Source organism: Acomys minous (assembly GCF_964271855.1).
Source record: "Acomys minous genome assembly, chromosome: 7".
NCBI lineage: Eukaryota > Metazoa > Chordata > Mammalia > Rodentia > Muridae > Acomys > Acomys minous.
Window position 1 is genome coordinate 6,744,321 of NC_140488.1, and position 27,999 is coordinate 6,772,319.

The window sequence follows — 27,999 nt, forward strand, 5'->3', positions numbered from 1 at the left end:
CACCTAATAGAACAGTTGCCTAGAGATTTTAGGGCCAGGTGTCATGGTGCAAGCCTTTGATCTCAGTACTAAGGGAGGCAGAGGCAGGCAAATCTATGTGAGTTTAAGGCCAGCCAGGTCTAAAACGTGAGTCTAGGACAGACAAGACTACACAGAGGAACCTTATCTTGGGAAAAAAGAAAGGAAGAAAGAAAGAATGAAAGAGGGAAAGAAAAGAAAAAGAGAGAGCAAGAGAAGAGAAGAGAAGAGAAGAGAAAGAAACTCTATAAAGGAAAATAAAAATTGCTTTACTGAGGTAAAATTTGATAATCACAAAATAAGTCATTCAATGAGATCACAGCAACCATGCTTAGTAATCTTTCCTTTATGTTTTTTGTAACTCAGTGATTTTTAAGAAAATATTTATTTAATTAATATGTTTATAGTGTTTTGACTGCATGTACCCCTACATACCAGAAGAGGACACCAGATCACATTACAGATGGTTGTGAGTCACCATGTGGTTGCTGGGACTTGAACTCAGGACCTTTGGAAAAACAAACAGTGCTTGCTCTTAACCACTTAGCCATCTCTCCAGCCCCATCTCAATGATTTTCAAACAGACATTTGCAATACTGAAGTAGCCAGGATGCCAACATGAGTCTTGTTGTGCTCATAGGCATCAGACACAGCTATCTGCCCAGAAGCTTCCCTTCCCAGCACAGAAGGGAAATGGTTCCTTTTGCTGAAGGGGAACTAGGTGCCTTTGGACCTAATAGCCCAGAATTTGCTGACCAAAAGGGGCAGCATGGTCTCTTCTGTAAGTGCTTCTCAGCTGAAGTTAGGTTTGGTACTGGAGGCAATGACCTCAGAGTGAGTCAGCAGGCAGGACAACCAGAGGACTGACTGCCTCTATGCTGATATCCACTAACACAGTTTGACACCTGAATAGGGCAAGGGGACACTCCCTCCTCTGTGTTCCCTCAGGCATGGCCACTTCTGTTGGCAGGACCTTGTGGGGCCTTTCTCTAGAAGCCTCCATCCTATCCAGTGAGTGCCACTTCCCCTCCCTGACCCCAGACTCTCAAACTGCACAGACAGGCACAAGAGCACCAAACCCCAGGTTTGCATGGCCTGTCCTTAAGCAAAACCCCACTGTAGGGCATGTTGTTGAGAAGCAGCAGAGCATCAATGTCAGTGGAGTTTCAGGGCACACAGGCCATGTGACCTGGGCCTCCTCACTGAGCTCACAGCCTAATGGCAAGAAGGGGAGGGCCCAGGAGGAACAGCACAGAGCTTGCCACCTGCCTGCCTCCACACTCAGGAGGAAGGTGGAAGAGTGGGTGGCAGGAGGTGGGGCTGGCCCAGCACTGCTTGAGACCCTCCAGGAGGGAGACCACAGCCACAGGAGGGCAAAGGGCACAAACTCTGCTCCAGAGTTTCCTTGTTTCATTCCCTTGGAGTGGATTCCAAGACTTTCAGTCTTAGGGACCCCTGGTGGGCTCAGCCTTGTGGTCACCAGGCAGCACAGGCCTCCAGCTCACAGTGTCCTGGCCATGCATTGAGGTTCAAGCCGAAACACCCCCACCCCAGGTGAGGGGGTGCTCAGCACCACAAAGTATGATTGGTCAGGCATGAGCCAGTTGCTCCTGTAAAACTGTTGAGGGAAGTTTACAACCATCCACTCAGGTGCCTTTGTCCATCCCCTGACTAATCTATTCTTTTCTTTTTCTTTTTCTTTCATTCTTTTCCTTGTTTCTTTCCTTTTTTTCCGAGACAGGGTTTCTCTGTGTAGCCTTGGCTGTCCTGGACTTGCTTTGTTGAACAGGCTGCCCTGGAACTCACAGTTCTCAGCCTGCCTCTGCCTCCCAAGTGGTGGGATTAAAGGCTTGGTCTTCTGCAAACAGGCAGTTTGTGAGATCAGCACAGCAGGCTGCTCTAACCATTAGGGACACCATTGGATCAGGCTCATCCTGAGGACCTCTAAGGAGGGCAGGGGCAAGGGTCCATAACAGCTGGCCCAGAAAGAAGTCAAAAAGGAGTGTCAGGGTTGGGCCAGGGCTGAATGGAGAAGGAGTCTATGGGAAAACTTGGAAATAAGGATAGGGTGCCCTGCAGCAGGAGGACTAGTGCTGGTCTTGTGGGTGGGGCTGTGACTGCTGAGGTCAATAGTGGTGGGCGGGGCTTGTATGTTAGGGTGGAAGGGTGGGTGGATCTGGACCTAGTAAGAGCTAGAGAAGGAAACTCTGTGCCCTTGGGAACAGGCACTAGAAGGGGGACCATGGGTGGGGGAGGGGCGGAGTCCTGGAGTGCTAACAGCTGAGGGGGGAAGGTAGGCTGACTCAGGCAGGGGTGTGAGGGACAATCTGCATCTGCATGGGGTCAAGCCCACCTGATTACTAGGGAAGCAGGAAGTGGTGAGGTGTTGGGGGCGTGGCTATGGATCCTGCAGCTTGGAGGTAAGGGCCTGCCAGGCTGGGAGGCTAGGTGATCACTTACAAAATTGGGCTGGGCTCAGGATGTTGACCTGAGTGGAGGGAGGGTCACCCTAAGAGCAGGATGGGGCTGTGTAGGTGTATACTAGTGTGGGGTTGTGAGAGCTGACTGAAGAGTGGTGGGCTGAGCTCTCTTGCTGATGCAGGGCTTGATTGAGGTCATGCCTTTCACTAAGTGCTGGATTGTGTCAGTGTAACTTTTGGTCCCTACTTAATGTTGCCCAGAACCGCTGAAGGAGAAGGGGGCCCAGGGCTGTTTCTGCTGTGGCAGTTGTTGTGGGCTGGGCTGTGTGAGTGGTGAGATAAGTGAGCAGGGAATGCAGAGCACCAGGCCAAGGCTATGATGTGAGTGGTCACTTTCTGAGGAGGGGGCAGAAGGCTGAATCCTCACTTGACCTTCATTTGGCAGAGAACACCTGTAGCAGTGGGGCACTGTGACCTGCTGAGATAGAGTAGTGGGTGGGGGCTGTGGTTGCAAAGGTCAGGGAAGGGCAGTGGGTTTCAACCTTCCTAATGCTGTGACTGTTTAACACAGTCCCTCATGTATTTTCTTGCTATTTTACAACTGGAATTTTGCCACTGTTACAAATGTAACCACAACATACATAGCTGGTGTGTGGGTTGAGAACCTTGTCTGTGGCGGGAAGTATTGTATGTTCTTAGTGAGAAGGTGTGAGTGCTGAGCTAAGGGGCTGTAGATGTGTGTCTGGGGGGCCGGGACAGAAGCTGTCTCTGCTGGGGTAGCTTGTGCTGTAGGTGTTGTGAGTGGGGCTGTGATAACATAGGTAGTAGTGGTAGGCTGGGCTTGATGCTGAGGTGCAGCTGAGGCTGATGATGTAGGCATAGTGGGCAGAGCTCGCAAGCCCAGGTAGGGGTTTCAGCAGTGACAGGTCTGCCTCCTGTCTTGTCAGCTGATGGACACATTGAGGGCTGGGTGAAGTGTAAAGCATTAGCAAAACTACTGAATGCAGTGGAGAAGAGGGAGCCTGTTTGTGTGTGCTGCAGCAGCTCTTGTGGGTGGGGCTGTGAGTGCTTTCCTAGGTGGGCTGCATTTGAATTGGATATTTCCAGGAAGGGCCAATCATCTTACCTATCACCTTTTTGGAATGCATATTAAGTGTTCAGGAATCCAGCTCTGGTTATCTTAAGTAGGCATGTTTGGAGTTACTAACAATGTTATGTCCAAATTTTGAGAGACTCTCTGAATAGACCACCCAAGAGCCAAGTCCAAATGCAATGGCAAGGTTGTATTTATATTGCAGGTTGGAACCCAGGACACACCTCAAATGCGCTGATGCAGCAGGTGAAGGGAAGTCGCCTGGAGTCTTATTTGAGAGGGGTTTGTTATAGGTTTTAGACAAATAAATGGGTTCTACAGTATAAGATTGGATGACATCTGGGCAGAAAAGCTGTAAGCAGAGAGTTACAAGACTTAGAGTTTCATGGTTGGGTAATAGATGTAGGGGCAAGTTGGCCTATAGAAAATGTTGGCTGAGGCAGTCCTGGGGGCATTAGGAACCTTGACCTGGCCTCTCCTAATTGGTTGTTGCTATGTGCCAGACACCCTGCTGCTCAGCTTGACCAGCAGAGAGTGTATTTGGACTTTCCCAAGGTGAGCTGATTGAGTGGCCAGTGAACATTGTTTCTGTTTAGGCTAGTGTGTGCTTAGTCTGGAATCTGGGTTCAGCCTTCGGATAGGTTGAACACAGAATGGAGTTTCCTTTGCAAAATGGAGTCTCTTTTTCAAAAGGGAGTTTGTTTGGTCCTTACAAACAAGATAGTTTAGACTGAGGGTTTTATTTTATATTTTAACCCGTTGGTGTGTGTCTGCAGATGCAGGCAGATACCCTGAAAAGCTTATTCAGTATTTGTCAGGTAAGCCATTCAGTTGTAGAATAATATAGTTATCTGTATCCTACATGGCATTAAACAGGAAACTATAAAAACCCAACATCTATAGGAACTCAGAAAATGCTGACACCAGGTTGTTTCAGTTTTCTTTAGGGATTTTTTATTATTAATTTATTCTTGTTATATCTCAAAGGTTATCCCATCCCTTGTATCTTCCCATTCTTGCCTCCCTCCCATTTTCCCCTTATTCCCCTACCTTATGACTGTTCCTGAGGGGGATTTCCTCCCCCTGTATATGCTCATAGGGTATCAAGTCTCTTCTTGGTAACCTGCTGTCCTTTCTCTGAGTGCCACCAGGTCTTCTCCTCCAGGGGACATGGTCAAATATGAGGCACCAGAATACGTGAGAAAGTCATATCTCACTCTCCACTCTACTGTGGAGAATGTTCTGACCATTGGCTAGATCTGGGTAGGGGTTTAAAGTTTATGGCCTGTATTGTCCTTGTCTGGTTCCTTAGTTTGAGTGGGACCCCTGGGCCCAAATCTGCCTATCATAATGTTCTACTTGTTGGTTTCTAGGACCCTCTGGATCCTTCTACTTTGCCATTCTCCCATGCTTCTCTCATCTAGATTCCCAATAGGATGTCCTCTCCTCTCTCCCAGTTTCCTAGTAAGTGAAGGCTTTTGTGGGACATGCCCCTTGGGCTAATATGCAGATATAAGTGAGTATATACCATTTGAGTCTTTCTGCTTCTGGGATAACTCACTCATTATGATCATTTCTAGCTCAGCTGTCAAGAGAACAAAGCAATAGCCTACAGACTGGGAAAAGATCTTCACCAACCCTACATTTGACAAAGGTCTAATATCCAAAATATATAAAGAACTCAAGAAATTAAACACCACCAAACCAAATAACCCAATTGAGAAGTAGGGCTTGGAACTAAACAGAGAATTCTCAACAGAGGATTATCAAATGGCTGAGAAACAGGTAAAGAAATGCTAAACCTTCTTAATCATCAGGGAAATGCAAATCAAAACAACTCTGAGATTCCATCTTACACCCATGAGAATGGCTAAGATCAAAAATTCAAGCGACACTACATGCTGGCGAGGATGTGGGGAGAGAGGAACACTCCTTCATTGCTGGTGGGAATGCAAACTAGTACAGCCACTTTGGAAATCTATCTGGTGCTATCTCAGAAAAATGGGAATAGGGCTTCCTCAAGACCCAGCTATTCCACGTCTTGGAATATACCCAGAAGATTCTCTAGCACACAAGAAGAAAATTTGCTCAACCATGTTCATAGCAGCCTTATTCATAATAGCCAGAACATGGAAACAGCCTAAGTGTCCATCAATAGAAGAATGGATAAAGAAACTGTGGTACATATACACTATGGAATACTATTCAGCTATTAAAAACAAGGAATTCCCGAAATTTGTGGATGAATGGATTGAGCTAGAAATGATCATAATGAGTGAGTTATCCCAGAAGCAGAAAGACTCCAATGGTATATACCCTCTTTAGAGATTTTTAACAATATTCAATAAGACTACAAATCCTGTCTCAGAGACCCTGAGTTCAATTTCCAGCAACTAACCATGTGGTTCACAACCATCTGTAGTGAGATCTGGTGTCCTCTTCTGGCGTGCAGGCACACATGCTGTCTAAATAATAAATACATCTTTAAAAAATATTTTTTTCTTTAAGATCCTAAAGTACAGCTTATATTTTAGCTCTTTGAAGTCACATAGTGTCTTTCCATGGGCTGTTTAGCTTTGTTTTCTCTCTTTGTCCTAGTGTCAGATGGTCTCCTGACCCAGAACTGGAATGTTCAAGGGAATTTTAAAACAAGCATGCTTGGGTTGTGAGACTGGGTGTCTAATCCAACTATAGAGCCAGCTCTTTAATAGACTAGTACAGCATGAAACAGTAGAATTTCAACCAAAATTCATGAAAAGAGATGGGGAAGAATATGCCATTCTCACTAAAGGAAAAGCCTACCACAGGGCATTCCAATTCAGAACATCTTTGAACAATATACAAGGGCACACACCTTTATTTAAAAAAATTAAAAAACAAAACACACAAAAAGCAACAAAACCCGAACAAACCTGTTATTAAAGCACACGACGATGCAGACACTACAATTGTGGGAGAATTCAGTGCCCCACTCTAACCAATGGACAGATCACTGAGGCAGAAACAAAACAGAGAAATAATGAAACCAACAGATGGAATGAATCCCGTGAACCCAAATTTTATCTACAGAACTTTTCACCCAAAGCACAAAAGAATATTCTCTCTTCTTTGTGCCACATGGAACCTTCTCTAAAACTGGCAGTATGTAGTCAGTCACAAAGCAAACCGTAACTTATACCAAAAAAAAAATGAAATTACCCATTGTGCTTTCTCAGAACACCATAGATTAAGATGGATCTCAACAACAGAAATAACAAAAACCCTACACAATCATGGAAAATGAGCAACTCCCTACTCAGTGACAACTGGGCCAAGGAAGAAATGAAAAAGAAATTAATGACTGTCTAAAATTCAAAGAAAATGAAGGCACAACATTCCCAAGCTTATGAGACACAATGAAAGCAATACTAAGAAGAAAGTTCATAGCACTAAGCCCCTTCATACAGAAATTGGGGAGAATCCATACTAGCTACTTAACAGCACCTCTGGAAGCTTCCACAACAAAAGAGGCTAACACACACAAGAGGAGTAGATGGCTGTAAATAATCCAACTCAAGCTGAAGTCAACACACTAGAAACAGAGGATAATACCAAGAGTGAACAGAAGCAAGGATCAGTTCTTTAAGAAAGTCACCAAGATAGACAAAAGACACACATTTAGCCAAACTAACTAAAAGGCAGAGAGAAAATATCCAAATCAACAAAATCAGAAAGGAAAAACAGAACATAACAACAGACACTGGTGAAAAAAAAAACAAAGACATGTAAGGTCTTACTTCAAAAAATCATGGTCTTTCATGGGGACGTACACCTTGGGCTAGTGTCTCGATATAAGTGAGTATATACCATTTAGCTCTTTTTGCTTCTGTGTGAACTCACTCATTATGACAATTTCTAGTTCAATCCATTTGTCCACAAATTTTGGAAATTCCTTGTTTTTAATAGCTGAGTAGTATTCCATAGTGTAAATGTAAGAGGGGAGGACATCCTATTGAAACTTTAGGTGTGAGAAGCCTGGGAGAAAGAGGAAATGGAAGGATCCAGTGGGTCCTGGAAAACTACAGGCGAGTCTGGGCCCTGGGGTCCTCCGCAAACTGTGGCAACAGCCAAGGAAAAAATAGGCAGTAAAAACCTTGAACCCCTACCCGGACTAGCCGATGGACATTCTCCACTGTTGAGTGGAGAAGAAGATCTAACTCTCACACAAACTCTGGTGCCCCATATTTGATCATGTCCCTTGGATGGAGATGCCTGGTGGCACTCAGAGGAAAGATAATAGGTCACCAAGGAGAGACTTGATACCGTATGAGCATATTCAGGGGGAGGAGATCCCCCTCAGACACAGACATAGGGGAGGGGAGTAGGGGGGGGAAGTGGGAGGAAGGGAGGGATGGGAGGATACGTGGGATGGGCTAACAACTGAGATGTAATATGTATAAATTAATAAAAATGTATTAAAAAAAATAAAAAAATAAAAAAATAAAAATAAAAAAACAAACAAATAAATAATCCAAAGCAAAAAAAAAAAAAAAAAAAATCATGGTCTACAAAATTGGAAAATTTAAATAAAATGGACATTTTTTTTGGTAGATTGGTAGATTCCATTTACCAAATCTAAATCAAGATCAGGAAAACAAGTTAAATACCTCTATAACCCCTAAGGAAAAGAAGTAGTCATTGAATGTCTCCCAACCAAGCAGGAGGAGGGGAAAGCCTCAGGGCCAGATGATTTTAACTCTGAATTCACTGGGACGAAGATTAAGAAATAGGCCTAAAGGGGAGACCAGGCCTAATAAGGCATATCTGACCAGCTGAGGTGGAAAGAACCAGTCTGGCTGCAGGAGGGCAGGGAGGGTCCTGGAATCCTGTGTTTGGACAAAGTAACTCTGTCAGTTCTCAGTTTGAATCTTGACACATTGACTTTTGCTCAGATGAGCTGGGTCAAGTTGCTCAATGTAAGCCAGGAAAGAGGCCAGAGGGCTCAGAATGAGAGCCCTGCCCAAGGCTGTTTGTGTAATAGCAGTCCTGGGAAGGCTTTGTGAGTCCCTGCCTGTGTGCTGGCCTGGAGTTTCCTTAAATAGTCCCTGGACTTCTCACCTGGATGTGTCCAGCCTGGGAACTCACAAGCCTCACAGATGTCTCCAGCTCAGGTCAAGTTCCTCCCCTCCATGAGATCCTAAACCCTCTCAGGAGAAGTGACCTGCTGCTGTTATCCATCATCGACCTAGGGGCCCTGGAGGCAGGGCGGGGGACCGATCTTGCTTAACATGCACATGACTCAGCTATGCCTATGTAAAGAAGGGTTTCCTGAAGTACACCTAATGTGCATTCATCTTACCTGATCCTCCTGACATCTTCCCTTTCCACCAGAATGAATCTGGCCAAAGACTCCACCGCCCCAACTTTCATCCTGAGGTACTTTAAGTAAGAAAGACACTTCCTGCCTTGTGGGGTGGACACTGGGACAGAGACGATTGTGCCACCTATTTTTCTTAGCTTCAGATAGGCACAATCCTTGGGGGAAGGTCCAAACTTTGAATCCCTTTTATCCTACAAAGATGGCCCCAACTGCTGATATGATTCAAATCCTAGGTACTAATCATCAACACCAGAGATACCTCACTCACCCTAACTCAAGATGCCTAAGAGAGGCCATCCACAGCAGCTTCCCCTTAGAGCTCCACAGGAAACAGAATATGGGTATAACATTTTTTTCTGTTATATGCATTGCCTGTAGGCCCTGCTAGCAATCAATGAAGACACACACGTGTTATATTTTAAAATAGCCTTAGTAAATGTGGGGCAGGGCAGATATCAATCCTCTAAACTACCTCCCATGGTGGTGCAGGCATGGGATCCCTGCCTCAATCCCATGCCATCTGCTTCCTATAACTTCTATCAAGCTACCTCGCATCCATAACATCAAATTCCTCCTAATGTTCTTCATCTGTGCTGATTTCTCTATCCACTCAGGCCATGTGCTTCTCCTCCATTTAGCCCATGGCTGCCTTCTTCTCCTTTCCTTAGGTCTCTTTCCTTCCCCCTCTTGGCATTCCTGCCTTTTTCTTCCCAGGATTCCTCTCTCTCCTAGCCCCACCTGTGTCCTCTACCCTGCCCAGGTGGGACAGCTTTTTATTAAGAAAAAAGGTGGGTCACAGAGACAGCAAGCAGTGATTAGCATCAAAGTACTTCAGACCATCCCCCAACATAACAGGCTCTATGTGGTCCCTGACTTGTGGAGTTGGCTCAGTCCCATCAAGGTTTATTGCTTATTTTAAAATTTAAATGTATTAATTTATTCAGACTACAACTCAGTTGCTATCCTGTCACTTGTATCCTCCCATTCCACCCTCCTGCTTTCACTCTATTCACCTCCCCTAGGTCTGAGACTAAGCTGGACATAGGCTATCAAGCCTCATCTTGGTAACCTGCTTATTCTTTCTTTGAGTGTCCTCAGGCCTCCCCACCAAGGGGTGATGGCAAAAAATGGGGCACCAGAGTCTTACTGTGCTTGCTCACTTGGATGGATGGCCGATCATGGATACCTTCTCTGCTAACCTCACATGGCTCCCTCTACTGCCTTGGTACATATACCCTTCCCTCACCAGGCAGGTTCAGCTTCCTGAGGAGGAGACTGGAGTGAAGACAGAGCCCATCTGAGCACCCCTAGTGTGTTTCTCATGACTGGCAAGAGGAGCAGCGGTCCACTCTTGTCTTGGGGATTCTGAAGGATGTCCTATTGACTCCTCACAAGTCCCCTGCTGACCTCCATCAGTGACATCCATGCTTCAGGTCAAGGACAGCGATGATCCCCGCCTCAGAGGTCCCCAGAGCAGGAAGTCAGAGGTGGCATTTCTGGTCCACAGTCTTCCCCACCACCAGGCCCAGCTGACAGTAGGGAGAGCTTATTTATGCGCTGACTCAGAGGTCTCCTTGCTCCTCCTTCTGGCCCTGCTCCCTTACTTCTACGTATCTTAGGCCTTTCTCCCTGGGACAAGTCCAGCTCTTCTGTCACCTCAAGTACTGCAAGCAGAAGCAAAGAAGCCTGTGGAGAGCTGCGAGGTGCCACGCCTTAATATGGCGTATGCTTCTGCCTTCTGCCATCCCGACTGCGAGCGCTCTCGAAGATAAACAAGTCCTTATATGGCAAAAGGCTGTGCAAGGGTAACTGGTGATCTGATGACGAGCAGTCCTGCTCTGACCTATGAGGAGGTGGCGCCTGGCATGAGCTGATTGGCCCTTGAGTTGTACTTAAGCTTGGCCCTTCCCTTCTTCGGGGCCATTCCCACTGAGCTTAATCCTGAGTAAAGATCTCCAGAAGAAGTCTGGTTGTTGGTGTCTTATTTCCGCTGGACGGTGCAGCGCTGACAGATGCCCACAGGAACAACATCTAGGACCCCCGTGGCTGAGGGAGTGTGGAAGCCCTCCTGTGCTGTGTAGACCAAGAACATGGGCCCCGCTCAGTGTCAGGCTGCACTACCACTATCTAGAGCCTCTATCTAGGAAGTGATTCTCAGGTCCAACCTGTGCTGTCAGTTGGCCCTGATAGCCTGGCCATCCTACCACCCCTGCCCTGGTTAACCCAAAGGGTAGATGAGGATCTCATTCCTGTATGTCAGTGCTGAGACATCTTCTAAGCACTCACAACCACAATCAACACTTATAACCCTCGCCACATGTGCTGACCCTGAGGTCGCAGAAGGCAGATGAGGACGCTTTCAGAGGCAATCACTCATACAAGTCAGCCTTAGTTTCCTTCATCACTGATAAACCTATACACAGTAGCTTGATTATCCCAGTCTGTCTGCTTGTCTGCCTGTCTGCCTGCAATGCATGTCAATCTGTGGATCAGTTTCCCGGAAGCACTCAGAGCACACAACTTGACTGACAGACACTTGGTCCTCTTCTCTTTCTGAAGTCCCCAAATGGCATCATTCACTGAATGCCTGGAGAGGAGTGGGATCGACCTGCTCTTCCAAGTACACATAGGTGGAAATACCATTTGGGTGCCTTCTAGATGGGGTGGGGCTTCTGCTGTCATGCATGTCTCAGGTCCTACATACATGCCGAATGCTAAGCCACTGTCAGGAATAACTGGACCTCTAAAAATAGCTCCTGTGTATTTGTCTTCAGTGCCCTACTGGGCAAAGGGCTGACTCCAGCAACTGGGAACCTGTTTGGCACAGTGTTCCCTCACCACAAGGGGACAGCTGTGGGGCCCTCTCTCTGCACTGTGTCTTCTGCCATCCACTCTCAGGTCTGACTCTCACCCTGGGGATGATGGGATCCTCTTTCAGGGAAACCAGATCATGTGACCCAGATGATCTGAAGTGCTTGTTTCTGGACCAGAGCCAGCACAGTCTGCTCTCAGGCTCCTGTGCTAAATCCCCAAGGAGGAGCCCCTGGACACAGCCCTCCTGGCTGGCCTGCTAACCACGCCATGAAGCAGCACTATTTGTGGCCCACCTATCCTGAGAGAGGCCCCTTTGGCCCACCCTATGCTCTTGCCCATTTGCTTCAAAAGAGAATCGAGGCTTTCTCCTTCCAGGAATCTCACAAAATGGCTCTGAGACACCCCAACCCCCAAGGTCCCTGATGCAGATGGGGATGCAGAAGCTTAGGGAGCTGCCCTTTCTTCCTCTAAGTCACATGAGACTTGTTGCCAGACCCACAGCAGGATACACTGCACTTGGCTGTCAGTGGCCATGGACATGTGTTGCAGCTTCTGAGACTAAGTCTGATCTTCAGTCTTGACTAAGTCCTGGGGCCTCTTTCTAAGTCCTGGGGCCTCTTTCTTTCTGGGAACCTCTCTAATGCCTTCTATCCACAGAGGCCCCTGATCAGGAAAGGAGGGGTCTCACTGCCCCATGTTGGTAGCTGCTGGGTGCAGCTCACCAGACCATCGGACCCTGATTATCTGAAGTTGTTGTAACCAGACCAGAGCTCCCACAGTGCACTCTCAGGACCTGTGCGTACCCTACAAGCTACTCACTCATCTTTTCCTCTGGGAGTGCCTAAAAATGATGTCTCTGCTGGGTTCCCCAGAATGGAAGGAAAGGGGGTTCATCCATAGAGTGTGAGGCATTTGGGCTAGGCTGACCACAGGGACAAAGCTGTGTGACTTCCACACCCCTGGTACTCAAAGAGAGACCTTTAGGGTCCCTGCAAAGTGCCTACCTGAATTCAGAAAGATCAGAGTGGCTTTCTCCATTTGAGAAACCTCACAAAATGGTGTGAAGAGGGGACGATCCCAATGCTAGGATGCCTGACAGTTCCTCATCTGGGAAGTGGGGACCTGACTGTGAACCTCTAGGTGCAGTTCCTTGAGGGGAGAGAACCACAGAGAAAGGAGGGGCAGGGGACAGCCAAGCAGCCAGAATGAAATTTCCTGAATAAACTTTACTAAATCCTCCTGCTTGTTGGACACATGTTAAGATCTCGGTCACAACTGCACTAGAGAACTGAGCTAAAATGCTATCTTCTGGTTGGGGGGGACAGATCACAGGAAAAGAGTGGAAGCTGCTCATGCCTGAGGATCTGTCTGATTACCTCCCTGCAACCTGCATAAATAGTGGGATGCAGCAGCTAGCACCTGATGCAGGAATCCTAGCACTCCTTTGGCAAGATGGCAGGAGAGGCAGGAGAATGGGCCAGAATTTCCCAGACAGCCAGCTTGGACTGCATACTGCAGCAGCAACAGAAGCCAATTAGGTACCAACACCACAAGGTGGAAGGAAGAGCCAACTTGAGATATATCCTCTGGCTCCCCACCAGCACTGAGGCATGCATGAGTCCTCCCTCACACTCTCCTATACAGGGATTGAAATGTTTTTTTGTCTGTTTGTTTGTTTTTTAAAAAACAAATTGGCCTGGTACTAGAGCTTTGCTGAGCACTTCCTGATTTTGCAGGAGGAAGGTTCAATTTCTAGCACTGACATGCAAACTCACAAGCGTGTGGAACACTGCTTCCATGAAATGTGGCATCCTCTTCTGTCCTCTGGGGATACCAGGGACACGTGCAGAACACTTCACATGTAGACAACACAATAATACACCCTTAGTAGTCATCTCTGTCTCTCCTGACTAGAGAGGTGGAAGAGGCCCTGCCAAGAGCTCTAGGCCTCACCTTCCCATGATTCTACCCTGTGTGTGTGTAGGAACACGTGCAGAGGGCAGAGGTGAACCATGCCCTACACGTGCTGTGTCCTCTGTAACTCTAACACCAGGAGAGGCTTCCTGTCTGCACACTTTTCCTTTCCTGTTTGGGGGTGATGGGGATACACCCTTTCTGACTGTATGTGTTATCCTAGTGTTCAGTCACCGAGGAAACCCCAGCCCGTGTCCTCCATGCCAAGTCCAGCAGCACAGCAGCTTGGAGCAGTTTTCCCTTCTCCCAGCCCTAAGTCATTCACACCGCCCCAGGCCCTGTTCCTGGTTAGTTAATTCTGAGACCCATAAGGGCCTTGGTTTACTCCACCAACTTGGGGCTACTAGCTGAAGGTGACCCCTCGGCAACATTGCTGTACTTGTGCTGTGAAGGGATTTCTCACCTGTCCTCCTGACAGGGTTGGGGCACTTGAGCGACACCATTTCCTAGAAGAGGGTGGACCAGCCTTAAGGCTGCCTGCTAACCCAGGACCACTCACGAAGCAGCTGGTGCTCAGAGAGAGCATGCAGAAAAATTGCTTTCACCTTCCCTTTGCCTTCACTGCAGTTGCCCAGAACAGGAGACTAAAACTGAGGAAGCAATCGAGATCATTTTATTCTGTTTGTCAGGGAAAGGCCAAGGCATTCCCCATTGCCTGGGAACGTCCACTTAGAATGCCATCGTAGCTTGAGAAATAGCACAACATAGAAGGAAGTCATTCTCGTTTGTTTACACAATAATACCCTTCTCCTGAAGTGGATGAACAACAGCAAGGGCATTGCTAAATCCATTTGCAGACTTAAGACATCCCAGGTTCATGAGCCTTGTAGTAAAGGTAGCAACATTCTATAACAACAAGACAACCTCAAGCCACCCAGACAGGACAGAGTAGAGGGAAGAACAGAAGACAGTGGTTCACACAGCTCCTCCCACCCTGTGTCACATGATGGTGTGGTACTTAGATGACTGACTCTGCCTGTACTGGGGTTGGATGGGAACTGCCCGTGTGGGAAGTAGAACGTGTGCAGGGCAGAGCCAGAAGGGCCATCTGCCCGGCCCTCCTGGCCTAGACCCTGTCTATCTCCTCTCTCAAAGCCTCTGCATATCTAAAGGGGTAGGCTCTGGGATCCTGCTTAAAGATGCTGGCAAAAAACTTGAGTAATTTCATCTTGGTGGTTTCGGCGTGGGCCCTTGGGCCACACAGGAACTCATAGGAAGGAGGATCGCTGTCAGGCACCTGCCTGTATTCCAGGTACCCTTCCTGCACAAAATGCTCTGTGATGAGATGTCTGGGCTCCCCGTACATGAAATGCTCACTGCCCACACACAGCCCCATGTTGTTCAGTACGCGCCACAAGGCCTGCTCACTAGTACAGTTGTCCTCTATGAAGATGATGCACAGCACGATTAGTAGCAGGCCTGTCTTGGGTACGCCTGGAAAACCATGCTGAGTGCCATGGTAGGTGATCCCAAGGGCAAGGGCAACAGAGTAGATGTGGTCCAGGGCGTTTTTTCCACTATCTCCAGGCCAAAGAGCAGCCTCAAACAATCAGAGGCCTTAGAAAAGATGACAGGGTAGTATTCCTCGTAACCGCGGAGGACTATGTACAGAATCTGAGCCTTAGATGTCAGCTGCTCCTAGTGTACTTGAGGAGAAGGAAGTGAACTACATCAATAATCTTTCTGTTGAGGACACCTTGTGAGGGAGAGTGTGGGTCAGCCAGTTTTGTTACTAGTCTGCCAGAAGACTCAACAGATGATGCCCTACTGACAGGGCCCCTGGCATAGTCAGGAGAGGAGGCTCTGAGGCCACTGGGGAGAGCCCAGCGTTATTGCCAACAGATGGATGCCCTGAGTGGGTGGCGGTGGCCTCCCCCTCGCCTGCCTCAGCTCCTGTGATGTGGCCAAGATCCAGGCCCCTTGCCCTGCTTTGGGACTGAGAGCTGTCTGGGAGGTTGCTTGTGTGTCTGCTGACAGATGGATCCACGCTGATATCCTTGGGAACACAGGAATGGACTTGTTGCAGCTCAGAGGGATGAAGACTCACAGGCCTGCAGAGGGAGAGAAAGGATGAGTTGAATGCCCAAAGGACTCTGGTCCTGCATGCGCCTCTGAGTGCAAGGATTCTCACTGTGGCACACTCCCACACCTGGCAATATTTTACCCTGACATGATGGCTGAGCCTGGGGCAGGGACCATCAAGCCCTGTGGTGGAATCTGCAGTGATGGCCACCCTGCCTGGCCTCCTCTCTGCTCTCTTACGAGTTTCCAAAGTCCATCCAAAGTGCATCTTAGCTCCCGTTCCTAGAAAACCAATTTTCCTTGGCAGGAGTGGCAGTTCCCACTCAGGGTTCCCTAGGACCCAGCACAGAGCCATGCATGCTTTATGCAGTCCTCTCTCTGGGTGAAGGGGCCTTCTCACATATTCATTAATGCCCATGACAGCTTACCTGGTTGCCAATACCTACCACCTCTGTCAAACACGCCTGGCTCCCTCTTGCCTCCAGCGGTACTCCATGCACCAAAGGCTCATCTTTCTGAGAGAGGAGACAGAAGTTAAGATGAAGCAGCTCTGGAAATGCCTGGCAAGGGTGACTCAAGATCCAAAGGGTGCCTGCATTGGTGGCGCTTGCCTTTAGACCCAGCATTCAAGAGGAAAAGGCTGGTGGATTGTTTTGAGTTCGAGGTCATTCTGGTCCACAAAGTGAGTCAAGGACAGCCAAGGCTATACAATGAGACAGTGTCTTGAAAAACGAGAAAATAAAAAAGTCAAAACAGCAGGCCCCTGCATTTTCCTGCAGATTCTGAAGACTAGACTATCCACTCCCAGGAGCTCACCCTCAATACCATTGCAAGAATTTAGAATGCGATGTCTATCTGTCACTCTTCCAGGAGTTTAACTACTGTTTTGAAAGCTACAAGGCCGTGTATGCAAACAGCATAATATGGCAACAATTCTTAAGGCGCCTCAGAAAATGGCTCTGAGTGGCCCCTCCCACGCAGTTCAAGAATACTTGAAACCCAGCTTTAGAAACACACTTCCCCTGAGGGCCTGAAATCAGAAACACCTGATTGACACTCTCCAGTCCAGAAACCTGGCAAAAGTGCTTCAACCACTGGGAACCAAGAGAGGACCTGTCCCCAGATATGAATTTGGACCTTCCCCCAAGGACTGTGGCTATCTGAAGCTAAGAAAAATGAGGTGGCACAGTTCAGCTATGTCCCGGTGTCCACCCAGCAAGGCAGGAAGGGTCTTTCTTACTTAAAGTACCTCAGGAGGAAAGGTGGGGCGGGTGAGTCTTTAACCAGTCTCATTCTGATGGAAAGGGAAGACATCAAGAGGAACAGGTAAGATGAACGCACATCAGGTATAATTCAGGAAATCCTATTTTATATAGGCATAGCTGGGTCATGTACACGTCACGCAAGATCGGTCCCCACCGTGGTCCACAGGTTACAGCACCAGCTCATTTCTCCTGCGAGGGTTTAGGATCTCATGGAGGGGAGGAACTTGACCTTAGCTGGAGACATCTGTGAGGCTTGTGAGTTCCCAGGCTGGACACATCCAGGTGAGAAGTCCAGGGACTATTTAAGGAAACTCCAGGCCAGCACACAGACAAGGATTCACAAAGCCTTCCCAGGACTGCTATTACACAAACAGCCTTGGGCAAGGTTCTCAGTCTGAGCCCCAGGCCCTCTTTCCTGGATGAAGTTGAGCAACTTGACCCAGCTCATCTGAGGAAAGGTCAGGTGTGTCAAGATTCAAACTGAGAACTGACAGAGTTTCACTGTCCAAACACAGAATTCCAGGACCCTCCCTGCCCTCCTGCAGCCAGACTGGTTCTTTCTACCTCAGCTGGTCAGATATGCCTTATCATGCCTGCTCTCCTGTTTGGGCCTATTTCTTAACCTTTGTCCTGGTGACCCTGAAATCCAATTTTAGGTCTTCTAGTCTCTCATTTCCCCCTCTGACAGGTCCCCTGAAGGCCCAATCACGGGTCTCCTTGAAACTTATTCACGGAGTTGGCCTGCTACAGGGACAGATATTCCTCTGACATGGCCTATTGTAGGGCCAGGTACTGTGCTCTCATGACCATTATCCGGATGGCACCCACTTTTTGCTTGATATGAGGAGGGCACAAAGCACGATTGGTTTAAACAGAACTAAGAGCTTTTTTCCTTGTGGCCATTTGTCCCTCCTGCCAGAGAGTTGTCCTTGACTCAGTATTTCATGCTATAAAGAGGGACAATGGGCAAAGCCAGTCTCTTCTGTAACTTTTTTTCCTGGTGACATTTGGGACACTGTTATTGGGGCCGAGAAAGGCTGAAAAGCTTGTCAAAGGCTAGGTAACGGGGCACTTACCAAAAACCTCTGGTTTAGCTGATCCAGCTGAAGAGACAGGGAGTAGTCACATCTGCGAGACTGGGTTACATCAACTTCCAGCAGGTCCAGCTCTCAGAAGCTCTGGATGGAGTCTGTTAGCCTGGTAAAAACCTGCTGAAACAAATACAGACTAGGGACAAAAGTTAAAGTTTTGTCTATAAGACATCTGGGGTAGACTCATGCCTTTGAGACTCAGTAAAAGCATGGACATTCTTTTCTCAGTCCAGATGACTTGGTATACAGATTAGACTGATTTGTTTCTAGCATGATGAGAGGCACCCTCAAGTCTATATTCTGAATACCACCCAAGGGAAATTAAAATCTTGGGCTTGGGACTGATTAGTAAATAGTCAATGCTCCAGCTTATCAGAACTTTTATCCCTGATCTCTCCAAGGCCTTTATCATGAAGTGGTGTTGCATTTTTCACATGATTTTTAGCATCTAATGAGATGATCATGTTTTGTTTTTCCTTCCATTTTTTATATGATGGATTCCATTGATGGATTTTTATATGTTGAACCAACTGTGCATTCCGGGGATGGAGCCTACTGGGTAATGGCAAATGATATCTTTGATGTGTTCTTGGATTCTGTTTGTGAGTATATTTTTCATCAGTGTTCATAAGGGAAATTGGCCTGAAATTATTTTTCTTTGGTGGGTCTTTGTGTGTTCTAAGTACCAGAATGGCTCTGGTCCCATAGAGTGAGTTTGGCAATGTTCCTTCTGTTTCCATTTTGTGCAATATTTTGAAGGGTATTGGTATTAGCTCTTCTTTGAAAGTCTGGTAGAATTCTGAGCTAAAATCATCTGGCCCTGAGGCTTTCCAGTCCTCCCCCCTGGTTGGGAGACATTCAATGACTGCTTCTTTTCCTTAGGTGTTATACAGGTATTTAACTTGTTTTCCTGATCTTGATTTAGATTTGGTAAATGGAATCTACCAAGAAAATTGTCCATTTCCTTTAGATTTTCCAATTTTGTAGACTACGGTTTTTTGAAGTAAGACCTAATGTTTCTTTGTTTTTTTCCCCCCCAGTGTCTGTTGTTCTGTTCTGTTTTTCCTTTCTGGTTTTGTTGATTTGGATATTTTCTCTCTGCCTTTTAGTTAGTTTGGCTAAGTGTGTGTCTTTTGTCTATCTTGTTGACTTTCTTATCAAACAGCCCCTTGCTTCTGTTCACTCTTGGTATTGTCCTCTGTTTCTAGTTTGTTGACTTCAGCTTGAGTTTGATTATTTGCAGCCATCTACTCCTCTAGGGTTTGTCAGCCTCTTTTGTTGTGAAAGCTCCCAGAGGAGCTATTAAGTGGCTAACATGGAATCTCCCCAATTTCTGTATGAAGGCGCTTAGTGCTAAGAACTTTCCTCTTATTATTGCTTTCATTGTGTCCCATAGGCTTGGGTATGATGTGCCTTCATTTTCATTGAATTTTAGACAGTCTTTAATTTCTTTTTCATTTCTTCCCTGGCCCGGTTGTCACTGAGTAGAGAGTTGGTCATTTTCCATGATTGTATAGGGTTTTTCTTATTTCTGGTGTTGAGATCCATGTTAATCCATGGTGATCTGAGAAAGCACAATGGGTAATTTCAATTTTTTTGTATAAGTTACAGTTTGCTTTGAGACCGACTATATACTACGAATTTTCGAGAAGGTTCCATGAGGGGCTAAGAAGAGAGAATATTCTTTTGTGTTTGAGTGAAAAGTTCTGTAGATAACCATTGGTTCCATTGGATTCATTCCATCTGTTGGTTTCAGTATTTCTCTATTTTGTTTCTCCATCAGTGATCTGTCCATTGTTTACAGTGGGGCACTGAATTCTCCCACAATTGAATCGCCATGTGCTTTAATAACAAGTTTGTTCTGGTTTTGTTTTTGTTTTGTTCTGTTTTTTAATAAAGTTTTGTGCCCTTGTATATAGTTCAAAGATGTTCTGAATTGGAATGCCCTCTTGGTAGGCTTTTCCTTTGGTGAGAATGACATATTGTTCCCCATCTTTTTTCATTAATTTTGGTTGAAATTCTATTCCTTCATGTTGTACTACTCGATTAAAGAGCTGGCTGTGGAGCTGGATTAGACACCCAGTCTCACAATACAAGCATGCTTGTTTTAAAATTTCCCCCAACATACCTGTCCTGGGTCAGGAGACCATCTGACACTAGGTCAAAGATAGAAAACAAAGCTAAACAGCCCAAGAAAAGACACTATGTGAATTCAAAGGACTAAAATATAAGCTGTACCTTAGGATCTTAAAGAAAAAAATTCTATTTAAAGATATATTTATTATTTACACAGCATGTGTGCTTGCACGCCAGAAGAGGGCCGCAGATCTCACTATAGATGGTTGTAAACCACATGTAGTATTATTGAATATCATTAAAAATACCTAAAGAAAACTGACACAACCTGGTGTTGGCATTTTCTGAGTTCCAGTAGATGTTGTGTTTTTATGCTTTTCTGTTTAATGCCACCTAGGATTCAGGTAATTATATTATTCTACAATTGAATGGCTTCCACGACAAATAGTGATTATGCTTTTCAGAGTATCTGCCTACATCTGCAGACACACACAAATGGTTTAAAATGTAAAATAAAACGGTCAGTCTAAACTATCTTGTTTGTAAGGACCAAACAAACTCCCTTTAGAAAAAGAAACTGCATTTTGCAAAGGAAACTCCATTTTGTGTTCAACCTAGGGAAGGCCTGAACCCAGATTCCAGACTAAGGACAAAATAGTCTGAACAGAAAAAATATTACATGGCAACACAATCAACTCACCTTGGAAAAGTCCAAATACACCCTCTGCTGGTCAAGTTGAGCAGCAGGTGGTCTGGCACATAGCAACAACCAGTTAGGAGAGGCCAGCCCAAAGTTCCTAATGCCCCCATGACTGCATCAGCCAATCTTTTCTATAGGCCAACTGCCCCTACATCTATTACCCAACCATGAAACTCTAAGTCTTGTAACTCTTCTGCATGCAGCTTTTCTGATCAGATGTCATCCAATCATATACTGTAGAAGCTATTTATTTGTCTAAAAACTATTTTTTAAAACCCTCTCAACTGAGACTCCAGGCTACTTCCTTGCACCTGCTGCGTCAGCGCATTGGAGGTGTGTCCTGGGTTTGACCCTGCAATATAAAGGGATCCTTGCCACTGCATATGGACTCAGCCCTTGGGTGGTCTGTTCAGAGAGTTTCTCAAAATTTGGGCAGAGCATTCATTGTTAATAACTCCAAATATGCCTACTTAAATAACCAGAGCTGAACTCTTAATATTCCTTCCAAAAAGGAGATAGGTAAGATGATTGACCCCTCCTTGGATTATCGAGTCCAAATCCAGCCCACCTAGGAAAGCACTCACAGCCCCACCCACAAGAGTTGCTGCAGCACACACAAACAGGCTCCCTCTTCTCCACTGCATTCAGTAGTTTTGCCAACACTTTACACTTCACCCAGCGCTCAACGTGTCCATCAGCTTACAAGACAGGAGGCCGACCTGTCACTGCTCAAAGCTCCTACCTTGGCTTGCAACCTCTACCCACTATGCCTACATCATCAGCCTCAGCTGCAACTAAGCATCAAGCCCTGCCTTCGAATACTACCTAAGTCATCACTGCCCCACTCACAACACCTCCAGCACAAGCGACCCCAGCAGAGACAGCTTCTGTTCTCCCACCTGCAACTACAGCTCTTTAACTCAGCACTCAAAGCTTCTCCCTGTGAATGTACAATACTTCACCCACGCCCTACAGACAGGGTTCTCATCCCGTGGGTCGCGACCCCCACAACAGCTATGTATGTTGAGGTTCCATTTGTAACAGTGTCAAAATTCCAGTAATGAAATAGCAACAAAACACATGAGGGACTGTGTTAAAGAATCACAGCATTAGGAAGGTTGAAACCCGCTGCCCTTCCCTGACCTTTGCAACCACAGCCCCCACCCAGTACTCTATCTCAGCAGGTCACAGTGCCCCACTGCTACAGGTGTTCTCTGCCAAATGAAGGTCAAGTGAGGATTCAGCCTTCTGCCCCCTCCTCAGAAAGTGACCACTCCCATCATAGCCTTGGCCTGGTGCTCTGCATTCCCTGCTCACTTATCTCACCACTCACACAGCCCAGCCCAAAACAACTTCCACAGCAGAAACAGCCCTTGGACACTCTTCTCCTTCAGCAGGTCCAGGCAACACTCAGTAGGTATCAAAAGTTATACTGACACAATCCAGCACTGAGCTAAAGGCCAGACTACCTCAACCAAGCCCTGCTTCAGCAAGAGAGCTCAGCCCACCACTCTTCAGTCAGCTCTCACAACCCCACATTAGTATACACCTACACAGCCATGTCCTCCTCTTAGGGTAACCCTGCCCCCTCTCTGGTCAACATCCAGAGCCCAGCCCTATTTTGTAAGAGATCACCTAGCCTCTCACCCTGGCTGCCCCTTACCTCCACACTGCAGGATCTGTAGACACACCCACAACACCTCACCACTTCCTGCTTCCCTAGTAATTTAGTGTGCCCAACACATCCAGGTTGGCCCTCACACCTCTGCCTCAGTCTGTCTACCTCCCTGCCTCAGCTCTAAGCACTCCAGAACACCGCCCCTCCCCCTCCCCTGCCAGCACCTGTTCCCAAGGGATTCCACAGTGCACAAAGTGTCCTTCTCTGACACTTACTAGGTCCAGATCCACCCACCCTTCCACCCTAGCATACAAGCCCCGCCCACCACTATGACCTCAGCAGTCACAGCCCCACCCACAAGACCAGCACCAGTCCTCCTGCTGCAGTGCACCCTAATCTTACTTCCAAGTTTCCTCATAGACTCCTTCTCCATTCAGTCCTGGCCCAACACTGATACTCCTTTTTGACTTCCTTCTGGGCCAGCTGTTGTGGCCCCGTGGCCCTGCCCTCTTTAGAGGTCCTCAGGATGAGCCTGATCCAATGGTGTCCCTAATGGTTAGAGCAGCCTGCTCCAGTGATCTCACAGACTGTATGTCTGCAGAAGACCAAACCTCAAATCTCAGCACTCAGGAGGCCGAGGCAGGCTGAGAACTGAGTTCAAGGCCAGCCTGGTCTAAAAGTGAGTCCAGGATAGCCAAGGATACACAGAGAGACCCTGTGTCTAGGAAAAAAAAGAAAACGAAAAAAGAAAAGAGGGAAAGCAAAAAGAAAAAGAAAAGAATAGATGTGTCAGGGCTTGGACAAAGGCACCTGAGTGGATGGTTGTAAACTTCCCTCAACAGTTTTACAGGAGCAGCTGGCTCAGGCCTGACCAATGGTAGTCTGTGCTGCTGTGCTTCCCCTCACCTGGTGTGGGGGTCTTTCGGCTTGAACCTGGATGCATGGCCAGGACACTGTGAGCTGGAGGCCTGTGCTGTCTGGTGACCACAAGGCTCAGCCCATCCAGGGACCCTAAGACTTAAAGCCTAGGAATCCACTTGAAGCGAAGGAAACAAGGAAACTCTGGAGCAGAGTTTGTGCCCTTTGCCCTCCTGTGGCTGTGATTTCCCTCCTGGAGGGTCTCAAGCAGTGCTAGGCCAGCCCCACCTCCTGCCACCCACTCTTCCTCCTTCCTCCTGAGTGTGGAGGCAGGCAGGTGGCAAGCTCTTTGCTGCTCCTCCTGGGCCCTCCCCTTCTTGCCATTAGGCTGTGAGCTCAGTGAGGAGGCCCAGGTCACATGCCCTGTGTGCCCTGAAACTCCACTGACATTGATGCTCTGCTGCTTCTCAACAGCACACCAGGCAGTGGGGTTTTGCTTAAGGACAGGCCATGCAAACCTGGGGTTTGGTGCTCTTGTGCCTGTCTGTGCAGTTTGAGAGTCTGGGGTGGGGGAGGGGAAGTGGCACTCACTGGATAGGATGGAGGTTCTAGAGAAAGGCTCCACAAGGTCCTGCCAACAGAAGTGGCCTTGCCTGAGGGAACACAGAGGAGGGAGTGTCCCCTTGCCCTATTCAGGTGTCACAACTGTGTGAGTTGACATCAGCATAGAGACAGTCAGTCCTCTGATTGTCCTGCCTGCTGACTCACTCTGAGGTCACTGCCTCCAGTACCAACCCTAACTTCAGCTGAGAAGCACTTACAGAAGACACCATGCTGCTGCCCCTTGTGGTCAACAAATTCTGGACTGTTAGGTCCAAAGACATTTAGATCCCCTTCACCAAAAGGATCCACTTCCCTTCTATCAGGCAAAATGGGTAGATAGCTGTGTCTGATGCCTATGAGCACAACAAAACTCATGCCGGCTTCCTGGCTACTTCAGTATAACAAATGTCTGTTTAAAAGTCAGTGAGTTGGGAAAAAAAACCACACAGGAAGGATTACTCAGCATGGTTGCTGGGATCTCATTGAATGACTTACTTTGTATAGAAGGTTTCTTTCTTTCTCTTCTCTCTCTCTCTCTCTCTCTTTCTCTCTCTCTCTGTCTCTCTCTCTCCTTCTTCCTTCCTTTTTTTCTTTTTTCCGAACATAAGCTTCCTCTGTGTACCCTTGTCTGTTGTAGATCCACATTTTAGAACTGGCTGGCCTTAAACTCACTTAGATCTGCCTGCCTCTGCTTCCCTTAGTTCTGAGATCACAGGCATGCACCATGACACCTGGCCCTAAAATCACTTTTATTGTTACATAAAAGAGGTACCACTGCACTTAATCCCTGCACTCCCTCAGGGGATGCCAAAACAGGTGGAACTCTGTGAGGTCAAGGCCGGCCTGGTCTACAGAGTGAGTTCCAGGAAAATCAGGCCTAAAACAGAGAAACCCTGTCTCAAAATAAGAAAAGGCATCTTTTTCGAGTCAATTTCCACACAGCCAAAGTTCCTATCTGATCTAGGGGCTATCTGGAAAGAGCCATCACCTCAGGCATATGAGACTTCCTGGGTTGCCAGACAGGTCAGAGCACTGGGTTTTTGCAAAGGCTCTGAGAAACTTTCAACACAACGACACAAAGACTCTGAGATAATGATCACTGACCAAAGGCCGACTCACAGCTTAACTGCTGTTACTCCAGATTCAGGCTAGATACAATGGGTCTGGCCAGAAATGTACAGCTTCACCCCGTCTAATTGTTATGCTGTGATTAACTTCATTCTGCCTCCTCTTAGCTTTCCAGAAGTGCAAGGAGGGCAGGTCTCTGTCGTTAGATCCGCAGTTTCTCATCATCAGGCCGTGTTTGCTGTGCCCAGAACTCTCAGCAGCCTACAAGGTTGTGTGGAGCTGGAAGCTCAATCGGTACTCACCAGGCTGCAGCTGAGCCACCAGAACCAAGTTTCAGACCCCAAAGCCCATGCTAGAAGCCCATACCTAGGAGAGAGGAGCAGGATATATTCCAAAATGGACTTCTCCTCACTTGGGGAGGACAGTTTGACCACTGTGGGCTCAGAGGAGCCGGGGTGGAATGGTGCTGAGAAGGCAGCTAAGTAAAGGCCCTGTCAGCTCACTCTCACAGTGCAGACTCTAAAGGCAAGGCAACATTGAGCCACCATTGGCTTGCAGAACATGGCCCACTCTGTGCTGTTCCCAGACCCATCCAGACTGTCATGCCCTCATGATGGGGATGGTAAAGAGGCTCTCCCTCCTGTGGTGCACCCAACCTTGCTGACATGGCCCCAAGTATCTCAGTATTTAGGGAAATGGAGAACTGCAAGGAAATGCCCTCTGATCTAAAGATCTCCTGCTGCACTGTGGATTGCACAGATAAACAGCACTTAGTGTCTGTGCCCCGCCCCCCACATCATGTGTGCTTCCTCATGTTGTTATTCCAGCCCAGATCCATGTAGTGTATGAACAACATCCAGGAGACCAGGTGCCAAGTCCAGGGCCAGGCACTGAGTCGACACTGATGCCCTGGCGAATGTGTGATGAAAAGGGAAAGCCACTAGTCCTATGAAGTGCAAGAGCTCTGTGGAGAGGTTTCCCCAGCAAGGAAGGCTGGCTCCCATCCAGCTATTTCTTATCTTACAAATCCTAAATATAGCTCTGATTCCTTGAGGTTGACGAACATGTATTGGGGGGGGGGGCAGGTGAGATGGCACACAGCTGCAATCCCAGCACCTTGGAGACAAAGAAAGGCAGATCTTTGTGAGTCCCAGGCCAATCTGGTATACAACGTGAGTCCAGGACAGCCAAGGCTACCAAGAGAAACCCCATCTCAATAAGCCAAAAAAAATGTTAAGTGGAGGATATTTTGTAGCAAGCTTTTGCAGGTTCCTTTACAAAGTTTCTAGTGTCTGTCTTGCTCATGTGTCAGGCAATTTCCTACCCCATGGCACTGAGAGGAAAGGCCTACATCTCCTTGGCCAGGGTACAGTAGTGTCCATCTCTTAGCAGACAGGCAGTAGTTTGAGGTGTGCTTATACAGGGCTAAGAGATGCTTGGCTCTGAACCTCGGTTGCTACTCAGAAATTTCCTGGTAACAGGTGCAGAGGGGAGGGACCCTGGAGAATGGAATCTCCTGCTTCCAGATACCTGACTAATGTGAGGTGACACCATAGGGTCAGTAGCTATAGCCCATGCATCCAGTTCGCTGAGGGCATAAAACTGTGGCTGCTGTCCATGGAAGGGCAAGGCTGACCCAAGGGTGTGGAAGCCTGGGCCTTCAGGTTAGTTCCAAGGGTCAGATAGCACAGGAGGCAGACTCTTGGCTCAACTTTAAGATGTTTATTCAGCACCACGAGATTTGTTTTCATGTAGTAAGAACTGAAACTGGCCTATTTTCAAAAAATGGTGACTTTTTCCCAGTCTTTAGTGCACTGGGATTTCATGAGCTTGTTTTGTTTTTGAACGGTGCGCAGATTATACTTGTGTTATCTGTGTATTGCTCCTCCTTGTCCATCTCTTCCTCCTCTTCCTCTCCTTCCTCCACTTCCTCTCACTACTCCTCTTCCTCCTCAGTGGCCTCTCTTAGGGATATGGTTGAGAGGTCAGCTTTCATGATGGAATGGCAAGTCTACGTAGACATCACGTACCAGAGGTATGGACATCACGTACCAGAGGTATGCTGTGGAGCTACCTGGTGCAGGCACTGCCCCTTCGATCTTACGAGTATCCGATGGAGGAACCATCCCATGATCAGATGTGCCCTCTCTGCTCAGGCCACTTGTGTCCTGAGGTGGGCAGTTGTCAGGGCCACTTACAGGGATGTTGCTCTTTTTCAGTGTACTAGAAGGCCCTGGGGAAAGGCTGCCTGCAGGTGTCTGTGTGTTGGGAAACCCCTGTTGGGACTTCATGCCATCTTTCTTGGCCTTATGTTTCAGAGGGGAATGTCTGGGAGGTAAAAGCCTCATCCATTTGTGGATGTGGCCCCGCACTTGTGAATGGAGATTGTGCCTCGCTCACCACAGCCACATTAGTCAATTTGTTCCCCACAGTATTCCCCAGGAGCTCTGGCTTGTCCCTCTGGAAGTTGAAGTAGCCATAGATGTAAAACAAAATGGATTAGGTTAGCCAATTTGAAACACAGCTGTACTGACCACATGACATCCTACTGGTCTTTTTTGTGATGCAGAGAATGACAGAAGTGGCAGGCAAAAGATGTGCTGTGCTGTGGCAGGACCCCAGTAAAGAGAAATGACTCATGTGTAAGGTGGTGATACTGTTGGACACGAGAGTCCACTCGGGCAGTAGGGGGTCGTCGTGAGAGTCCACTTGAGGACCACAGTGTTGATGCAATAGCACAAGGTTTATTGCCTATGCTGGCCAGGGAGCCTAAGCACTCACGCGGGAGGGAGGGAGGCACACCCCGAGTCACTGTTACAGACTTTTTAAAGGCTAAAACCTGGTTAGGAGGGGCTGCATGCCCTATATTAGGATTGACTCTGGCTAGGGGTGCTTGTCTAATTATTATTGGCTACTGCAGGGGTCATTGGCCTCGGGAGCTGTTCTTGGCAAAGAGGGGTGATGGGGAGATTTCAGAGAATTTCCTTATTTGAAAGTGTTTATCTTGGTTGGCCACCTTG

General features: G+C 47.5%; 1 long non-coding RNA gene across 1 annotated transcript; it reads right to left on the reverse strand.

The window, feature by feature from the left end:
• Positions 1-15,665: 15,665 nt before the first annotated feature.
• On the reverse strand, positions 15,666-18,270 carry LOC311601341. The gene is made up of 3 exons (XR_014780533.1): positions 18,042-18,270; positions 16,147-16,215; positions 15,666-15,729 (listed from the first exon to the last, which is right to left on the reverse strand). It is a non-coding gene; the product is annotated as an uncharacterized lncRNA (long non-coding RNA).
• Between the last annotated feature and the right edge of the window lie 9,729 nt (positions 18,271-27,999).